We start from the raw sequence: 8,292 nt of genomic DNA, 5'->3' as shown, positions 1-8,292 counted from the left end.
AAAAATGTGATTTGATGAAAAATGTGGGCTGTTATAAGAAGGAATATGAATCAGCTAGGCTTCAGTAAGAAAGAAATTGGACACATTTCATTTTACGAGCTTAGGGACAAAAGTGTAAATATGTCAAAGTTTAGGGGCAAAAGTGTAATTTTGCCATAGTATGATTCTTGGACTAAATTGAATGATGTGGATATTAAATAAGTGAAATTTTCTATTATAGATCAAGAAAAACAAAGTTCGGGCCTAGATCAGGAAAAGAGATCTTGGGCTAAATCAAGTAATTGCCCATATTTTGTACCAAGGTAAGTTTGTGTGTAATTAATATAGCATTTTATTATATGCTTAATATTTGATGTTATACCAATGGTTTAATTGTCTTGATGAATATCATTGATGTTGTTTGTTAAAGAATATTGTGATTTAAGCCGATTGAACCTCGGAAATACTTAAGGTATCATCATTTTGACATTTGAGTGGATGAGCTCCGTATAAGACTATATCTAGGATATGGCTTCGTAGTGACATGTAATCCCATGTAAGACCATGTCTAGGACATGGCTTTGCCATTGTTATGTGATCCCATGTAAGACCATGTTTGGGACATGGCATTAGCATCATAATAAGATATTGTGTAAGACCATAGCTAGGCTAACGGCTTCAATATGTGTGATCCCATGTCAGACCATGTCTGGGACATAGTGTTGGCATCGTTATGTGGTCACATGTAAGACCATATATGGGATATGGTCACCCTCAACATCCATACATATTTATAAACTTAAATGGTATTTAACATGGCTTAAATATGTCCATAATCCACCTTAGCATAGTCTATTACATGTTAAGCTCATCTCATTGGTTTAGCACATGCTAGGTTATCCTTTTTGTATTAAGGATTACCGCTTCAATAATCACATTTTATACTTGGCTCATTTTATAACTCATTGCCAATTATGACCTAACCATCTCCAAATGATTTGGCCACATATCACATGTCCATTCATGATATACCATATTTAACCATAAAGTACTTATGAATTGTTATTTGCCATAAAAGTTGTCATGCTTAAAATTTTAATGTTTTAGACAATATAAATAATTCACCTCTTTTTGGAAGATTGATGGTCAAATTCAATTGTTTTGAAAAGGTTCAAGGTCAAATTTAGTTTAAAAAAAGAATAAAGGTTAATTAACAAAATAGTTAAACATTAAATATGTATTGCGTTTAAAATTTATCATTATACATACATAAAAATAATATTTTAGCACATTAAATATGTATTGCAGTTTAAAAATAATAAAGAGATTATATATTATAAATTTTAATTCATATAATAATAATTATGTTAAAATATGGTTAAATTATTTATTATTTCTATTTAATTATTTTTAATAAATATCTTATTAAAATTTAATAACAATAACAATAATCATCTACCTAACAAAAATTTTTCTAAGGGTATTCTGGTCAATTTAGTTTCTTTCCTCATGCTATTACAACATCATTCCACTTAACCAAATAGAATAATACTATTACAGTTCTATTCCATTCCATTCAACCAAACAGTTGAATTACTGATTACAGCTCTATTTCATTACAGCTCTATTCAATTAGAGCTGCATTCAATTACAGCCCTATTACATTACAATGAACCAAACGTACCCTTAGGGTTAGATAAACATCTTTTCCTAGGTGATTTTTCATGAAAACACCGAAAAGGACTTATTTGTAAAACATGCAAAAATAAGTGTCAAAAATGTGATTTGATGAAAAATGTGGGCTGTTATAAGAAGGAATATGAATCAGCTAGGCTTCAGTAAGAAAGAAATTGGACACATTTCATTTTACGAGCTTAGGGACAAAAGTGTAAATATGTCAAAGTTTAGGGGCAAAAGTGTAATTTTACCATAGTATGATTCTTGGACTAAATTGAATGATGTGGATATTAAATAAGTGAAATTTTCTATTATAGATCAAGAAAAACAAAGTTCGGGCCTAGATCGGGAAAAGAGAAAGATCTTGGGCTAAATCGAAGTAATTGCCCATATTTTGTACCAAGGTAAGTTTGTGTGTAATTAATATAGCATTTTATTATATGCTTAATATTTGATGTTATACCAATGGTTTAATTGTCTTGATGAATATCATTGATGTTGTTTGTTAAAGAATATTGTGATTTAAGCCGATTGAACCTCGGAAATACTTAAGGTATCATCATTTTGACATTTGAGTGGATGAGCTCCCGTATAAGACTATATCTAGGATATGGCTTCGGTAGTGACATGTAATCCCATGTAAGACCATGTCTAGGACATGGCTTTGCCATTGTTATGTGATCCCATGTAAGACCATGTTTGGGACATGGCATTAGCATCATAATAAGATATTGTGTAAGACCATAGCTAGGCTAACGGCTTCAATATGTGTGATCCCATGTCAGACCATGTCTGGGACATAGTGTTGGCATCGTTATGTGGTCCCATGTAAGACCATATATAGGATATGGTCACCCTCAACATCCATACATATTTATAAACTTGAATGGTATTTAACATGCCTTAAATATGTCCATAATCCACCTTAGCATAGTCTATTACATGTTAAGCTCATCTCATTGGTTTAGCACATGCTAGGTTATCCTTTTTGTATTAAGGATTACCGCTTCAATAATCACATTTTATACTTGGCTCATTTTATAACTCATTGCCAATTATGACCTAACCATCTCCAATTGATTTGGCCACATATCACATGTCCATTCATGATATACCATATTTAACCATAAAGTACTTATGAATTGTTATTTGCCATAAAAGTTGTCATGCTTAAAATTTTAATGTTTTAGACAATATAAATAATTCACCTCTTTTGGAAGATTGATGGTCAAATTCAATTGTTTTGAAAAGGTTCAAGGTCAAATTTAGTTTAAAAAAAGAATAAAGGTTAATTAACAAAATAGTTAAACATTAAATATGTATTGCGTTTAAAATTTATCATTATACATACATAAAAATAATATTTTAGCACATTAAATATGTATTGCAGTTTAAAAATAATAAAGAGATTATATATTATAAATTTTTAATTCATATAATAATAATTATGTTAAAATATGGTTAAATTATTTATTATTTCTATTTAATTATTTTTAATAAATATCTTATTAAAATTTAATAACAATAACAATAATCATCTACCTAACAAAAATTTTTCTAAGGGTATTCTGGTCAATTTAGTTTCTTTCCTCATGCTATTACAACATCATTCCACTTAACCAAACAGAATAATACTATTACAGTTCTATTCCATTCCATTCAACCAAACAGTTGAATTACTGATTACAGCTCTATTTCATTACAGCTCTATTCAATTAGAGCTGCATTCAATTACAGCCCTATTACATTACAATGAACCAAACGTACCCTTAGGGTTAGATAAACATCTTTTCCTAGGTGATTTTTCATGAAAACACCGAAAAGGACTTATTTGTAAAACATGCAAAAATAAGTGTCAAAAATGTGATTTGATGAAAAATGTGGGCTGTTATAAGAAGGAATATGAATCAGCTAGGCTTCAGTAAGAAAGAAATTGGACACATTTCATTTTACGAGCTTAGGGACAAAAGTGTAAATATGTCAAAGTTTAGGGCAAAAGTGTAATTTTGCCATAGTATGATTCTTGGACTAAATTGAATGATGTGGATATTAAATAAGTGAAATTTTCTATTATAGATCAAGAAAAACAAAGTTCGGGCCTAGATCGGGAAAAGAGAAAGATCTTGGGCTAAATCGAAGTAATTGCCCATATTTTGTACCAAGGTAAGTTTGTGTGTAATTAATATAGCATTTTATTATATGCTTAATATTTGATGTTATACCAATGGTTTAATTGTCTTGATGAATATCATTGATGTTGTTTGTTAAAGAATATTGTGATTTAAGCCGATTGAACCTCGGAAATACTTAAGGTATCATCATTTTGACATTTGAGTGGATGAGCTCCCGTATAAGACTATATCTAGGATATGGCTTCGGTAGTGACATGTAATCCCATGTAAGACCATGTCTAGGACATGGCTTTGCCATTGTTATGTGATCCCATGTAAGACCATGTTTGGGACATGGCATTAGCATCATAATAAGATATTGTGTAAGACCATAGCTAGGCTAACGGCTTCAATATGTGTGATCCCATGTCGGACCATGTCAGGACATAGTGTTGGCATCGTTATGTGGTCCCATGTAATACCATATATGGGATATGGTCACCCTCAACATCCATACATATTTATAAACTTAAATGGTATTTAACATGGCTTAAATATGTCCATAATCCACCTTAGCATAGTCTATTACATGTTAAGCTCATCTCATTGGTTTAGCACATGCTAGGTTATCCTTTTTGTATTAAGGATTACCGCTTCAATAATCACATTTTATACTTGGCTCATTTTATAACTCATTGCCAATTATGACCTAACCATCTCCAAATGATTTGGCCACATATCACATGTCCATTCATGATATACCATATTTAACCATAAAGTACTTATGAATTGTTATTTGCCATAAAAGTTGTCATGCTTAAAATTTTAATGTTTTAGACAATATAAATAATTCACCTCTTTTTGGAAGATTGATGGTCAAATTCAATTGTTTTGAAAAGGTTCAAGGTCAAATTTAGTTAAAAAAAAAGAATAAAGGTTAATTAACAAAATAGTTAAACATTAAATATGTATTGCAGTTTAAAACTTTATCATTATACATATATAAAAATAATATTTTAGCACATTAAATATGTATTGCGTTTAAAAATAATAAAGAGATTATATATTATAAATTTTAATTCATATAATAATAATTATGTTAAAATATGGTTAAATTATTTATTTATTTCTATTTAATTATTTTAATAAATATCTTATTAAAATTTAATAACAATAACAATAATCATCTACCTAACAAAAATTTTTCTAAGGGTATTCTGGTCAATTTAGTTTCTTTCCTCATGCTATTACAACATCATTCCACTTAACCAAATGAATAATACTATTACAGTTCTATTCCATTCCATTCAACCAAACAGTTGAATTATCGATTCTGACTCTATTTCATTACAGCTCTATTCAATTAGAGCTGCATTCAATCTGACCCTATTACATTACAATGAACCAAACGTACCCTTAGGGTTAGATAAACATCTTTTCCTAGGTGATTTTTCATGAAAACACCGAAAAGGACTTATTTGTAAAACATGCAAAAATAAGTGTCAAAAATGTGATTTGTTGAAAAATGTGGGCTGTTATAAGAAGGAATATGAATCAGCTAGGCTTCAGTAACAAAGAAATTGGACACATTTCATTTTACGAGCTTAGGGACAAAAGTGTAAATATGTCAAAGTTTAGGGGCAAAAGTGTAATTTTGCCATAGTATGATTCTTGGACTAAATTGAATGATGTGGATATTAAATAAGTGAAATTTTCTATTATAGATCAAGAAAAACAAAGTTCGGGCCTAGATCGGGAAAAGAGAAAGATCTTGGGCTAAATCGAAGTAATTGCCCATATTTTGTACCAAGGTAAGTTTGTGTGTAATTAATATAGCATTTTATTATATGCTTAATATTTGATGTTATACCAATGGTTTAATTGTCTTGATGACTATCATTGATGTTGTTTGTTAAAGAATATTGTGATTTAAGCCGATTGAACCTCGGAAATACTTAAGGTATCATCATTTTGACATTTGAGTGGATGAGCTCCCGTATAAGACTATATCTAGGATATGGCTTCGGTAGTGACATGTAATCCCATGTAAGACCATGTCCAGGACATGGCTTTGCCATTGTTATGTGATCCCATGTAAGACCATGTTTGGGACATGGCATTAGCATCATAATAAGATATTGTGTAAGACCATAGCTAGGCTAACGGCTTCAATATGTGTGATCCCATGTCGGACCATGTCAGGACATAGTGTTGGCATCGTTATGTGGTCCCATGTAATACCATATATGGGATATGGTCACCCTCAACATCCATACATATTTATAAACTTAAATGGTATTTAACATGGCTTAAATATGTCCATAATCCACCTTAGCATAGTCTATTACATGTTAAGCTCATCTCATTGGTTTAGCACATGCTAGGTTATCCTTTTTGTATTAAGGATTACCGCTTCAATAATCACATTTTATACTTGGCTCATTTTATAACTCATTGCCAATTATGACCTAACCATCTCCAAATGATTTGGCCACATATCACATGTCCATTCATGATATACCATATTTAACCATCACATGAAACATTGAAGCATAGCCATGCACAATTAGTAGGTTTACAACCTACATCAAAATGAGCCATATCCCATGGCCATATACAAAATGAATAAGTATATCATTCAAGCCCTTACATTGGTTAGCCAAATGACACATATAACAAAATGATCAAGAATCTTATACATGCCATTATAACAAAATAAAAGTTTCTATATACCCAAGTAAGACAAGTTTATAGTGTTGACAATGCTCCAACCATCTTCCAATCTTCACGAGTCCTTGAGCTCTGTAAGACAAGGGAAATGAAAGGGTAAGCATTCACATGCTTAGTAAGTTCGGATAACTGGAAGGTAAACTTATCAGTTATTTAGCATACATCCATAATGGATATTCATGCCAAACATGCATAATATAATTTCCCTATCACATACACTCAACCATCAAGTCAGTCTCGTGTATTTCTATTTTCAAGCATTAGTCTTAGATGAGCTCATCATTTCAAGCATTTCTATTTCCGTTCCTCATTTTAATCCTATTGAACTTCTCGAAATCTCGATGGATATCTCGTTTACTGTCAAATCGTGTGAGTGTTCATTTTAAATACATACTCCCATGAACCTCACTCTTACAGTGGGATTACCAGTCTAGGCTAAATCCCCTGAAATGTAAACTCATAGAGTAATGTCGGGATTACCAGTCCAGGCTAAATCCCTTACAATGACATGTACTCTAATGAGCTCAGATCTGAATAACCAGTCCAGGCTAAATTCAGACCCTAATCGGATTACTCGTCCAGGCTAAATACATTTCAGTACACTTATTCTTCGGGAGGCTCGATCACTAAAGGAACACATGTTCGGGCTAGATCATTTTTACCGTCAATTCATTTCGAGAAATCCATCAGATATCCTTTTATTTCAATCAGGAAACTTTAATTCTCTTTTAAACTATACTACCACGTTTCATGGATTATCATGCAATGAATGTCTAAATTGTCATACATTCAAATATATACATTTTGTGTATATTTAGAGTTTACTTCAAGTTACACGAACTTACCTGGTAATTACTTTGGGTTCGTATTTTTATTATTCTGAAACCTTTCATTTTCCACGGTCGACCTCCAGAATTGGTTCCTCAAGATCTATATCAGTAAAAATAAATTATTAATACCTCACATTATTCATTTTTTGCTTAAGACTCACCCTGGGAAAAATGACCAATTTGCCCCTAACCTTTCACACTTTTTACAATTTAGTCCTAAGGCTCATATAATGAAATTCATGAAATTTCTAAGTTACCCAAGCCTAGCCGAATATTTTCTTGTTTATAGTAGCCCACATTTTCTTTCACTTCACATTTTTCTACCCATTTTCACAACTTTTACAAAATGGTCCCTTAAGCAATTTCCATAAAAAACTACTTAGTAAAAGTTGTTTAATATCCTTTAAACTCTCATATTCCTCCATAAATCATCAAAACACAAGCATCTCATGCATAGGTAAATTTTTGAACATGAACCCTAGCTTGAAGTATGGGTAGAAATAGAGAGAACATGTTACGAGGATCTCAAAAACATAAAGAATATCAAAAACGGGGCTAGGGAATACTTACTATCAAGCTTGAAATGTTAAACCAAAACCCTAGCTATGGTTATTCGGTAGCCACAAGGAAGATGATGGCTGATTTTAGCTATCTTTTTCCCTTTTTATTTCATTTATTACCAAATGACCAAAATCCCGTTCCTTAATAACCTTTCAAAATTTTCCATGAATGCCTATTTTTGTCCAAAAACTTAGAAATTGGGTAAATTGCTATTTTAAGGCCTCCTAATTAATAATCCATAGCTATTTCATACTAATTGCTTCTAGAACCCAAGTTTTGCAATTTACTCAATTTGGTCCCTAATTTCCAATTGGACACCTTATACTTGAAATTACTTCATGAAACTTTAACACATGCTTATTTTCGTATCCTAGACTTCATAATAATCATAGAAAAAACATTTT

This window comes from Gossypium arboreum, chromosome 10 (assembly GCF_025698485.1).
Source record: "Gossypium arboreum isolate Shixiya-1 chromosome 10, ASM2569848v2, whole genome shotgun sequence".
NCBI classification, from domain to species: Eukaryota; Viridiplantae; Streptophyta; class Magnoliopsida; order Malvales; family Malvaceae; genus Gossypium; species Gossypium arboreum.
This window is presented reverse-complemented; position numbering follows the sequence as displayed.